Source organism: Sus scrofa, chromosome 11, assembly GCF_000003025.6.
Source record: "Sus scrofa isolate TJ Tabasco breed Duroc chromosome 11, Sscrofa11.1, whole genome shotgun sequence".
NCBI lineage: Eukaryota > Metazoa > Chordata > Mammalia > Artiodactyla > Suidae > Sus > Sus scrofa.
This window is the reverse complement of record NC_010453.5, coordinates 9,322,916-9,335,996: the sequence shown is the minus strand read 5'-3', so window position 1 is coordinate 9,335,996 and position 13,081 is coordinate 9,322,916. Positions and strand designations below refer to the sequence as shown.

The 13,081-nt window shown below is 43.0% G+C and overlaps 1 long non-coding RNA gene across 3 annotated transcripts in view; it reads right to left on the bottom strand.

Annotated features, from left to right (window-relative positions):
- LOC102159278 overlaps positions 1-13,081 on the bottom strand; it is a 130,641-nt gene that overhangs the window by 39,399 nt on the left and 78,161 nt on the right. For 2 of the 3 annotated variants that reach the window (XR_002336651.1, XR_002336652.1), the window contains exon 1: positions 3,935-4,115. The exons of the other annotated variant lie outside the window; for it this stretch is intronic. This is a non-coding gene — a long non-coding RNA (uncharacterized LOC102159278). Of the gene's footprint in view, positions 1-3,934; positions 4,116-13,081 lie in introns of those variants that run through there. 3 annotated transcript variants of the gene reach the window in all.

Sequence of the window (13,081 nt, the reverse complement as noted above, 5' to 3'; positions counted from 1 at the left end):
CAGGCCTACGCCACAGCCATAGCAATGCGGGACCCGAGACACGTCTGCAACCAAACTACACCACAGCTCAGGATAATGCCAGATCCTTAACTTATTGAACAAGGCCAGGGATCGAACCCACATCTTTATGGATACTAGTCGGGTTTGTTAACCACTGAGCCACAAGGGGAACTCCCTTTTTTTTTCCACCATGCCTGCTGCATGTGGAAGTTCCTGAGCCAGGAGTTGAACCTGTGCCACAGCAGTGACCCAAGCCACTGCAGTGGCAATGCCAGATCCTTAACCCAGGGTGCCACAAGGGAACTCCCAAACTTTTGCAACTCTTGTTACAAGATAAGTAAGAGAACTGCACAAATATGAATAAGAATTGCCCTAAGAATTGTGAAAGATAATAAATCATCTCTGTTTAAAGCCACTAGGGGAGTTCCCAACAATATGGCTCAACAGAAATGAACCCAACTAGTATCCGTGAGGATGTGGGTTCGATCCCTGGCCCCACACTGTGGCTTAAGGATCTGGTGTTGCTGTGAGCTGAGGTATAGGTCACAAATGCAGCTCAGATCTGGTGTTGCTGTGGCTGTGGCCAGCAGATGTAGCTCTGACTTGACCTCTAACCTGAGAACGTCCATATCACACACCTGCAGCCCTAAAAAAAAATTAAATTTAATTTAAAAAATTAAAAAAAAAGAAGCCACTAAGTTTTGGGATAGTTTGTTATTCAGAAATTTATAACTGTACATTGTCCAAAAAACCATGTCTTATGAGAAGATTTCTATAAAAGAAAGAGAAATAATTATTATTTCCCCTTCCAACCCCCAGCTTATATTCTCCTGCTTTCTACGTCCTGGAAACATGCCACTAGCTACTCACTCTTGGGTGGGGCCCTTGCTCTGGCTTGTCTGTTGAAATATCAAAGGATCCTCTTATGTTCACTCTCCAGCATGTTAACAAGTGTTTGAGGAAGGGAGAGAGAAATATGGCTTAACTTGAGCTCCTAGAAGGCAGAAGGAACGCACTCAACATCATTTTATACGTGCCCAAGATAAAGCCCCGGGTGACAGGCACTGAATAAACATTTACTTAAAGATAGCAGAGTAAGGGAGGAGCTGGGAAGGTCGCCATAAAAGACACTGGATCCCGATCTTACTTAGGACAAGCAAAGCATTATGGACTTTATATTACAGACCAAAAGTCCTAAAAGACAGGGACAGCCAGAGGCAGAAACCTGATTGGGCTGTAATACTTTAAGCCTATGACAAGGAGGACATCAAATAGATTCCGCTACATTTTTAATCAATTCCCTTCACAAATACGAAGTCCATTAGTAATCTGCCATGAGGGGAAAAAACAAATCACAATAGCAGCTCGATGTAGGAGGGAAGTATACTTATGGGGAGAGTGCCAGATGTTTGTTTCAGGGAAGAATGATGTACAGGACTTCAATAATACCCGCAGTTTGAAAGATGTGCTACAGAGCACTACTTAGAACTGAAAACCTTCTGAGTTTCTTAAGTAAGCTTGCAAAACAAAAGGAATTCATGTTGTGGATTCTTCTGAGAAAATCAAGGTATTGATACAAGAATCAAAGGTACACAATTCCCACCTAAACAAATTTTGTAGCAATATTGATGAGTAAATGAAAGCAGGCAAGTAATTTTTGTTAAAATTATGCCTTTTGTTCCTTATCACTCTGCTAAACTTTGAATCTTACAGCAAACAAAGAGGCCACACAAACATCCAGAAGTAATATTCAAATCTAGACTTGAGCAGTTTCACAGTTGAAACTGGCTTAGTCCAGTTGAAACCAATTCCTAGTTAGAAATTACCTGAGCTGGGAAATTATAGTGGGTCTTATTTCCTACCAAGGCCCTGTTTGATGAGTGAGATTTGCTGTTATTATGCTCCTGCTGCTGTTATTGGTTTATTGTTGTTTGGTTTAGTTGTTTTTTAGTTGTTCTTACGGTTCAGAATTTTTTATGTGCTGCTGTCAGATGTTAAACATTAGTTGGCTCCCCTACAGCCCATATTCTGAAAAATAATAAAACGAAGACTACCAGAGCTATAAAATTACAAAATAAATAAAATCCACAAAGCCCAGTTTATTGACCTGCCAAGTAGAGAAGCACACACAAGCTAAGAAATGCACTGAATACGCAGCTGAGAGGGGAAAGTTAGGGATATTTAATCCAGAGAGCAGCGTTCATTGTGATTAACAAGGCTTGAAAGCCAGCACTCTGGAAATTAAGCTAAAGGTCTGTATCTGGTAAATTCAAACACATCCATCTCCATGGTTCAGAAACTAGTCTTTATGTGGGTCCAGGAGGGGGTCAGGGTTTGTGTCTCCTTCAGCTGGTTGGAATTAGTAATGATGAAACCCAATGTTTAATCCTGTCTTGCTCTCAGTGGGAATTTTTTCCTTCATAAATCCTGCCCACTCCTCCTCTAAGGAAGCTCCACATATGATACAGAGATGCATAAAGTGCTTTATCTCCCCTTACAATCCTTGCCCAGGGCTTTAGAATCTCACAGTCATCTGCAATGGAGGTTGGTAACATGTATATAAATGAATGACATTCACGTGCTCAGGTGGTCTCCACTGCTCTGCCCCGGTTAGAATTTGAAACTCTCCCCAAATTCCACTTGGATCCAGTATGTTTCCAGAGCTAAAAATTATGCTGCAGAATACCATAAGGAAAACCGAAGAAACGTAGCTGTGAAATTCTCTTTGAACAGCAAGTAAAAGCTGGGAAAATCCTTTTGTGGGATGACATCTGACAGTTACGAATCCCGGAGTTCTCCCTGGATTTTAGGAACATCAGTACTCAAAACTCAGAGAAGCCTTCTGGAATGGAGCAGGAGATGGAGAAATGACAGGGTGACAGAGATACTGGAAGGTGGGAGGAAATGGGGGAAAAGGAAAAAGCTTATTGGATATCACTGTGGTAAAGAGCAAGGGGAAATGAAAGAAAAATGATCAGAGGGGGTAAAAAACAGAACTGAAGAAATCTGACTGACTGAATCAGGGACTTGTGTAACCAGAAGGCCAGGGAGAAACAGTGGCAGCTGGAGGAGCCTGCAAAGCTAACAAGTCCATTTTGCAGAGTCTGGGCAGGAAAATGCTGTTGGCTAAAGCAGAAAATAAGATGACATTTTTCTCCTTGCTGATGCTGCTCTGGGATCTGGCCAAAGCTCTATTCTGCAGAACCAGAAACTGAATAAATAGACTAATTTATTCAAAAGATGTGTCCCCTTAGTTCACTCCCCAGAATGGTGTCAAAGCTGCCCAGGATACCAGAGATTTCTGTGAAACTGGATGACAAGGCGTTAGCCAGTGTGTTTCTCGTCATCCCACAACACCTGCTCCTGAAAAGGAAGCATTTGTTCCTCGCCTACAAATCATTTTCATAAATGAGGCACCTAATGAGCATTCGGTGGACATCCCCCAGAGCAGGTAAGACTTCTCTTAGACACGAACTCAGAAATGAAAAAGAAACTTCTAATTTACAAGCCCAGAGCTACGCATTTGCTATGGAACAACTTTTCTCAATCTTTTCCTTGGACATAATGAACAGTTCTTGGAAATGCTCTGTGACTAGGTGTCCAGCTGCGGCAGCAGAGACTTGACTGTGTGTTCAGAGGGAATGTCAGAATTGCAAAAACCTTAGCGATCATTTAGTTAAATGTCTTCTCCTCTCAGGAGAGGGCAATGCTGCCCAAAGTGGTGAGTGAATTACTCAAAGTTACACAGATAATTAGGAAAAGGTCTACAATTCTCCGTGTGACGCTGTGAACACACACTTTCCTCACGTATCACCCACACTCTTCTCTTCCACCTTCATCATATCCCCACCCGCTCAAGAATGCACTGGGCTACCATAACATCAAATCTAATCCCAACAGAGGGTGGGACCATGAAGATACAATCATTGTTTACCTGGGGAGAGCCTGGAGGTAGGTGGCCCCAGGGTTCTGTAGCTCAACAATGTGATTTAAAAGAAAAAAAAAAGAGGCTTTTCTCATCCTTCTGTTTGGACATCTTCAGTGTCCTTGAACTTGCGACCTCATGATGACAAGATGATTTCCACCATTCCAGCCATCTCATAGTCATCAGTGCCTGAGCTGGGAAGAAGGGGATGGACAGATGAAGGTTTTATTTTTATCATGGAGAAAAATCCCTTCCAGAAATAAGATTGCCTGTTACGTATCCTTGGCCAGAACTAGGTCATACGGTCATCATTAGCTGCAAGGGAGTCTGGGAAAGAAAGTATATGGCAAATGGCAACAAAGGTGACCTGATCAGCTTTCTAGGAGTTCCCGTCATGGCTCAGTGGTTAACGAATCCAACTAGGAACGATGAGGTTTCAGGTTCCATCCCTGGCCTTGCTCAGTGGGTTAAGGATCTGGCGTTGCTGTGAGCTGTGGTGTAGGTCGTAGACGCAGCTTGGAACCAGCATTGCTGTGGATGTGGCATAGGCCGGCAGCTGTAGCTCCAATTAGACCCCTAGCCTGGGAACCTCCATATGCCATGGGTGCAGCCCTAGAAAAGGCAAAAGAAGGAAGGAAGGAAGGAAGGAAGGAAGGAAGGAAGGAAGAAAGAAAGAAGGAAGAAGAAAGAAAGAAAGAAAGAAAGAAAGAAAGAAAGAAAGAAAGAAAGATCAGGATTCTGTAACAAGGAAGAAAGGGATTATAGCTAAGTAGGTATATTAGTTAACTACTAATGTGTAACAAGCCTCCTAAACTTTTTAAAACAGCAATCTGTTACTATTTATCCTATGTCTGGAGGTCAGCTGATCCATTGGGGCTCAGTTGGGTGGTCCTTACAACTCAGCTGAATTTGTTCACATAACTGTGGATCTAGTTATGTGATGGGATATCTGGGCCCATCTAGACTGCTCCACATGTGCCTCCTCCTTGGCCACTGAAGAATGTTCTCCTGGTGGCAGTGGCTGAGGCACAAGAATGCCAGCACAGTCATGCAAGGCCTCCTAAGGTCTAGGTTCAGGACAGGGATACAGTCTCATTCTGTTCTCAGTCAGTCATATGGGAGTTCCCTTTGTGGTACAGCGGAAACAAATCTAACTAGGAACCATGAGGTTGCACGTTCGATCCCTGGCCTTGCTCGGTGGATTATGGATCCGGTGTGGCCATGAGCTGTGGTGTATGTCACAGATGCAGCTCAGATCCAGCGTTGCTGTGGCTGTGGTGTAGGCCAGCAGTTGTAGCTCCAATTAGATCCCTAGCCTGGGAACCTCCATATGCCCCGAGTGTGGCCTTAAAAAGCAAAAAAAAAAAAAAAAAGCTAGTCCTATGGCCAAACTCAAAGTCAGGGATGAGGAAATACACTAGGAGGAGCTACACAGTCACATGTCACCGAGGGTGGGTACAAGGAAAAGTGAAGAATTGAGGCCGACTATGGAACCACGTGTACTACAGTCCTTTTCGTTCACTGCAGCCGCCTCCCCCGCAGCCACACGCCATGCCGCCCTCTCACGTCCTTCTCTCCCCGCCTTCTTAGATAGAATGATTGAGTCTCCCCCAGTGCATATGCTGAAACCTAAGCCCCGATGCAATGGCAGTTGGAGGTGGGTCCTTTGGGAGGTGACTAGGTCATGGGGTGGAGCCCCTGTGAGTAAGATTTATAAAATCTCATTTTCTTTTTTTTTTTTTTTTTTGAAAGATTGGGAAGGTCATCCGAGGTAGGGAAGCCGTTTCTATTTTTTTCTTTGTTTGTTTGTTTTTGTTTTGTTTTGTTTTTTGTTTTTTTTGTCTTTTTGTCTTTTTGTTGTTGTTGTTGTTGTTGCTATTTCTTGGGCCACTCCCGCGGCATATGGAGGTTCCCAGGCTAGGGGTCGAATCGGAGCTGTAGCCACCGGCCTACGCCAGAGGCACAGCAATGCGGATCCGAGCCGCGTCTGCAACCTACACCACAGCTCACGGCAATGCCAGATCGTTAACCCACTGAGCAAGGGCAGGGACCGAACCCACAACCTCATGGTTCCTAGTCGGATTCGGATCCGAGCCGCGTCTGCAACCTACACCACAGCTCACGGCAATGCCGGATCGTTAACCCACTGAGCAAGGGCAGGGACCGAACCCACAACCTCATGGTTCCTAGTCGGATTCGTTAACCACTGCGCCACGACGGGAACTCCCAAAATCTCATTTTCTAAAAGAGGCCCCAGAGAGGTCCCTCCTCACTTCTGCTACATGCGAGGACACAACGAGATGGCTACCTGTGAACGAGGAAGTAGGTCCTTACCTGCCAGCACCTGCCAGCACCTTCATCTTGGACGTTCCGGTCTCCAGAACTGTGAGATGTAAATGTTTGCTGTATATAAGCCTTTCAGTCTATGATATTCTAGCAGAGCAGCCCACACAAACTAGCACAGCTTCCCACCACCTCTGTCACCATCATTTCTCAAGTCTGTGTTCACAGTTGGGTGACCATGGCAAGCCTTGGTGGTGAGCAGGTGGGGACAGTGTACGATCAGCCGTTAAGTGAGGTGTTCAGAAACTGTATCAGAGGCCCCAGCGGCCAGGAGCACTGCTGTGCCCAGGGGAGCAGCTCTGCCTCCTCAGATGTGCAGGGAAGCATGCGGAGGACAAGCGTCACCACAAAGCCCAGCGCTTTCCAGGCTTGGAACTGCTTCGGTTCTCCTGGTGACCCCACGACAAAACCAGCCAGAGGCCTCGGGAGTTCGCACAACTGTACCTGACTGCACATGGCCACAGGAGGCTTTTCAAACTCCACGCTTGTTTGTCGGAAAGCACTCTGGCTTTGCCGTCATCCCAAAGCTGAGAGGCATCGCTAAAGCTTTGGATTAAACCCACACCACATTCCCTCCTCATTGTACATTTCAACTGAGAAAAACTGTCACGAGGAAGACGCCTTTTGCTTGACTTGTAGGTTCTTTCCTCATAAAAACAAACTGATTCTGAATGCTATCTGCTCTCCCTTTGTTTCACTGCAACTTTTAAAGTCTCTTCTCTAATGAATATATTAGTTGTGTGTGTGTGTGTTTTTAACAGAAACAGTGAAAATTTACTGAGGCAGACCTTGAGTGAGGGCCTCACACTTCATTTGGCATCTCAAGTGAAACCTCCTGAATTTCTAGTGAGTGCTACCCATCAGCTGAATTGACAATTCTGTTTCAGTTCACTCCTTTCCTCTTGATTATGTTCAGTTTTTCTGACCATAACCCCATATCCACAGCCACCAAAGGAAGCAAGGTTTCCTGGGCTCTGACCACAGGCCCAACACTCAGGCCTGCCTCTACCCAGCGACTCAGCCATGAGGGGACCACATGCCCCAGGGACATATCTGGCAATTTCTCTGTCCCACTTCCCTTTGATGGTATGGGATGGCCCTGACAACAACTGCCTGGGACTCCATCTGAAAGGAGGCTGGCTGCTTGACAGCTATTCAACTAAAAGGAGGAGAGACAGCGGGTCTGTCCTGAAAAAGTTCTCTATCGGGATCAGAAGACCCGGATTCTAACTCCGGCTCCTTCTGTTACTGGCTCTGAATTCTTGAGCACTTCGCATACCCTCTCTGAGCCTTTGGCTCTTCACCATCAGTGGGGACATGCAACCAGGCAAAGAGCCTCAATGCTCACTGTTCACATGGTTGACCAGGTGATCAGAGCCTTGGAGTGTCACCCACGTAAAAACGTACTGACTCTATAAAGTGTAACAACATAGCCTGAAGAACAATGATGGTGCTTGAGTGTTTCTAGCATCAGGAGCTCCCAACCTGAATTGTACCCATTATATTTCTTTTACTCTGCTGTGGAGAAAGCAGGACAAAGTCTACAAGTAGTCAAGAGATTTTGGGAGTTCCTGTTGTGGCTCAGCAGTAATGAACCCACCTTACTAGTATCCATGAATATTTGGATTTGATACCTGGCGCCACTAAGTGAGTTAAGGATCCGGCATTGCCGTGAGCTGTGGCATAGGTCAAAGACTTGGCTCAGATCTGATGTTGTTGTGGCTGTGGAGTAGGCCTGCAGCTGCAGCTCCAATTGGACTCCTAGCCTGGGAACTTCCATATGCCGCAGGTGTAGTGGCCCTAAAAAAAAAAAGAGAGAGATTTTATGAAATAGTCTTTTCAGCAAATATGTCAGTAAAATCTATCACTGGTTTCTTCTGAGGGCTGGTGCTGTTCTTGGGTAGCTCCTGGAGGCTCAAAGAGGGGGAGTGTTGAGAGAGACTGAAAAAGGCTTCTCTGATGAAATTTTTATCATACAGGACACATGGCAAGAACAGCAAATAAAGAGATGCACATTTCAGCTGCTAACATTCTATGTTACTATGTAACATTCTATGTTTTATGAGAACTAGAACATTGTTAGTACAGAAATAAAAACAAAAATAAACCAATAGGACTTAAACTTACAAGATTTGCACAGCAAAGAAAACCTTAAAAAAAAAAAGACAACTACATAATGGGAAAAATAGTTGCAAACAATGCAACTGACAAGGGCTTAATCTCCAAAATATATAAACAGCTCATACAACACAGCATTAAGCAACTCAAGTGAAAAATGGGCAGAAGACCTAAATAGACATTTCCCCAAAGAAGACATACAAATGGCCAACAAGCACATGAAAAAATGCTCAACATCACTGATTACTCAACATCTGTGTGTATGCAAATCAAAACAACAGTGAGATGGCACCTCACACAGGTCAGAATGGCTATCATTTATAAGTGTACCAATAACAAATGCTGGAGAAGGTGTGAAGAAAAGGGTTGTGCACTGTTGGTGGGAATATAAATTGGAACAACTACTATGGAAAACAGTATGGAGGTTCCTCAGAAAACTAAATATAGAACTACCATATGACCCAGAAATCCCACTCTTGGGCATATATTCAGACACAACTTGCCTTGAAAAAGATACATGCACCTGTATGTTCACTGAAGCACTATTCACAATAGCCAAGGCATGGAAACAACCTAAATGTCCATTGACAGATGAATGGATTAAGAAGATGGGGTTCATATACACAATGGAATGCTATTCAGCCATAAAAAAGAACAAAATAACTGCAGCAACACGAAGGGAACCAGAGATTCTCATACTAAGTGAAGTAAGTCAGAAAGATAAAGACAAATACCATATGATTTACCTTATATGTGGAATCTGAAATATGGCACAAATTAATATATCTACAGAACAGAAACAAACGCATGGATATAGAGAAAAGACTTGTGGTTGCCAAGGGGGAGGGGGAGAGAGATGGATGGACTGGGAATCTGGGGTTAGTAGATACAAACTACTGTATTTGGAGTGGATAAGCAATGAGATCCTGCTGTACAGCACAGGGAACTATACCTAGTCACTTATGATGGAGCATGATGGAGGATAATGTGAGAAAAAGAATGTATATACACACACACATACACACACACACACACACACACACATACATATATGTGTGTGTGTGTATGTATGACCAGGTCACTTTGCTGTTCATATATATGTGTGTGTGTGTGTGTACATATATACATACATACATATAATATTATATATATATGTATGACCAGTGCACTTTGCTGTACAGCAGAAATTGACAGGACAATGTCAATCAACTATAATAGAAAAAATAAAAACATAATAAAAAATTGTTTTAAGAAGAAACAGAAGGTACAAAGGCCCTGGGGCTCCAGGAAAGAGCCAGAAGTTTTGGAAGAACAAAAAGCAGACAGTGCAGTTGGAGCATAAGGAGCAAGGGAAGAGTCTAACAAGAAGTAACAAGACAGATGACGTTGGAAAGAACATTTCTGGAAGGATTCAAAAGAAACTCTTCATAGCAGTTACTTCTGGATAAAACTGGAATGGGCTCAGGACACTAAAAACATACTTTATTTTTTACCATCTAGCCTCCTGACCTTTTGAATTTTTATTTTGAGCATATATTAATTTTATGATGTTCATCTATATGCCCAGACATAAGTAACTCTAATATCAGAGGGTCCTACTTTCCAGTGAAAACATCTAAAAAAAATGTTTTGACAACTCAGAAGCATATAAACCTTAAGGATGTAGCAGAAATAGTAGAATGTCTGGTTAAATATTTAATGCATTATTTATACACATACTTTTAAAATATAGCTTTTTAACCTTTTATTTATAAAACATGTTTATTCAAACTTTTCCATGTCTTGATCATCACAGTTAGCATCTAACAAGTCACTTTTGAGTAATTTTCCAAGTTGATAATCTTTACTGATAATGTGTGTTGTTTGACACACAGCACTTTGCAGCATGATGTCACAAGAAATTTATCCCAAGCCTCAATTAGCCATTCACATCATGCTAGGAGAGATGGGATTTTTGGGGAGGCGAGTGGGGTTGCTTGTTGCAGGGTATTCTCTAGGTACATAAGGTAGGGAAAATAATGCCCTGCCCAAATGCCCCCATCCTAATCCCCAGAACCTGTGAATATGCTGGGTTACATGGCAAAGAGAAACTGAGGTTGCAAAAAGGATTAAGATTGCTAATGAGATGATCTTAAAATCAGACTACCCTGGATCATCCAGGTGCACCCAGTGTAATCATAAGGGTCCTTAAATGTATGAGAAGGCAGGGGAGTAGGTCAGGGTCAATGTGAGAATGACCCTGTGAGCAAAGGAAAGTGAGCTGCCTCTAGAAGCTAGAAAAGGCAAGAAAACAGATTTTCCCACACAGCTTCCAGAGGGAACGTAGTCCAGCCACACCTCAATTTAGCTGAGTGAGACTCTTCTCAGACTCCTAACCTCCAGAGCTGTGAGATAATAAATTTGTGTTGTTTCAAGCCACTCAGCTTATGGTAATTTGTCATAGCAGTCGTGAAAAACTAATACAGTGCATAATTTTTATATTCTTTTTTCTTTGATTTTTTTAATTAAAGTAGAGTTATTTACAATGTTGTATCAATTTCTGCTGTACAGCAAAGTGACCTGGTTATATATATATATATATATACACACACATACATTTTTTTTTTTTTTTGCCTTTTCAGGGTCTCACCCATGGCATATGGAGGTTCCCAGGCTAGGGGGTTGAATCAGAGCTACAGCTGCTGGCCTACACCACAGCCACAGCAACGCAGGATCCAAGCCACATCTGCAACCTACACCACAGCTCATGGCAACGCCAGATCCTTAACCCACTGAGCAAGGCCAGGCATCGAACCCGCAACCTCACGGTTCCTAGTCGGATTCGTTAACCACTGCGCCACGACGGGAACTCCCATACGTATATTCTTGATCTTCAGTGTAACCACATCCCACATCACTCTGTGGGTGGTCCTTATAGGGCTTACTTAAAGCAATATTGAAGTCATTCTTCCCAGAATCACTGGTAAATTTTAGTTTAAAATCTTAGTCTGTCTCTCCTGTTCTGTCAGATGACTCATATGTGTATCTAAAACTAGAGGTCCTTTCAAGCTGATGGTCTTTCTCAGGGGAAAAAAAAAAAAAAAAAAGGCTATTTTTCAAAAACAAAATAATATATGTCCTATATTTTAGGAAACTTTGTGCTCTTTTCTGAGGATAATTTTGAGAGCAAATCTAACTTTATAGTGATTTTTATAACATAATTGAAATGAAAAAAGGTTTGGGGAGTTCCCATCGTAGCTCAGCAGTCATGAACCCAACTAGTATCCATGAGGACATGGTTCGATCCACTCAGTGGGTTAGGGATCTGGCATTGCTGTGAGCTGTGGTGTAGATCGCAGACTTGGCTTGGATCCTGTGTTGCTGCGACTGTGGTGTAGGCTGGCAGCTGTAGCTCCGATTCGACCCCTAGCCTGGGAACTTCCATATGCCGTGGGTGCGGCCCTAAAAACATTAAAAAAAAAAAAAAACAGTTTGGGGCCTACCAGGTCACCCATCTCTGCCCCTCCCCTCTTCCTCAGCCTGCCTTTCTTTTGGTATAAATTCTAGGTTTATCCACAGTTTTAGCAAAACAGCTCTTAGTGGTGCTGGTGCTGGTGCTGGGTGATCATTTCTTCCCCTCCGGCTCCTGGTCTGAGTGGCTCGGCCACTCAGAAAGCAGAGGCTTGTGTGACACACTTCTCCCAGGATGAAGGGACACTCACCCTACACGAAGGCCTCCACTGATTCTTCTTGGGAGATCTGTATCAATGCATTTGTCTGCCCATGCACATACCAAAAGCAGCTAGAAACTTAAGTAAGATAAGAGCAAGATTTAATTTCTAAAGGGCCACCCTCTGGTCAGCCCGTGTCCACAGCTGATTTAGAGCTTACTGGTCTATACTGCGGAAGAATTATTTGCAGATGGCCCTGTTCCCTCCTCTTGACTGTAAGTTACTGAATGCTAGGTACAGAGTATCCTTTTTTCCCATCAATAATATTTACTGATGTTTCAGGCACTTTTAATATATTATTTCACTTTATCCTTACAACCACCTTGGAATATAAGCATTACAATCCTCCCTTTTATAGACAAGGAAATTGAACTTTAAAGTTCAAAAAAGAGAAATAATTTGTATATAAAAGTACATAGTAAGTGGAAGAGCCTAGATTCATATCAAAGTCTGTCTTACTCCAAAACTAATTCTCATCATATGATACATATGTATAATAAAGGTGCTGTGCATGATGCCTAAAGGGAGAAAATGAACTACATGGTCCCAGGCATCCTGCATTGATAACATCCAGCACTTAATCCAGTATGCTTGGCACAGATTAGTTTGAACCATACGAAATTGCCCTTTTGTAGGTTAAAAGTAGACACATGTTGGAAATTTTTTATGGTAATTCAATGGAATGTGTATTGAACTGGACTGAATGGTGCTTGTTAGGATCTGAGCAGTGCGTAAGAGCACAGGCTTTAGAATTCCACTGCCTAGGTTCAAATCCTACCTCTGCCACTTGCTAGCTGTGTGATCTTGAACAAGTTACTTAATCTCTCTGTGTCTTGATTTTCTAATCTATAAAATGAGGATAATAGTATTACCTCATAAGACTATTGAGAAGATTAAATGAGTTACATAAATCATTAAATAGACTGCATGGCACAGGAACAAATGTGAGCTACTACCACTATGGAGAGAATGATCCAGTTCTGTA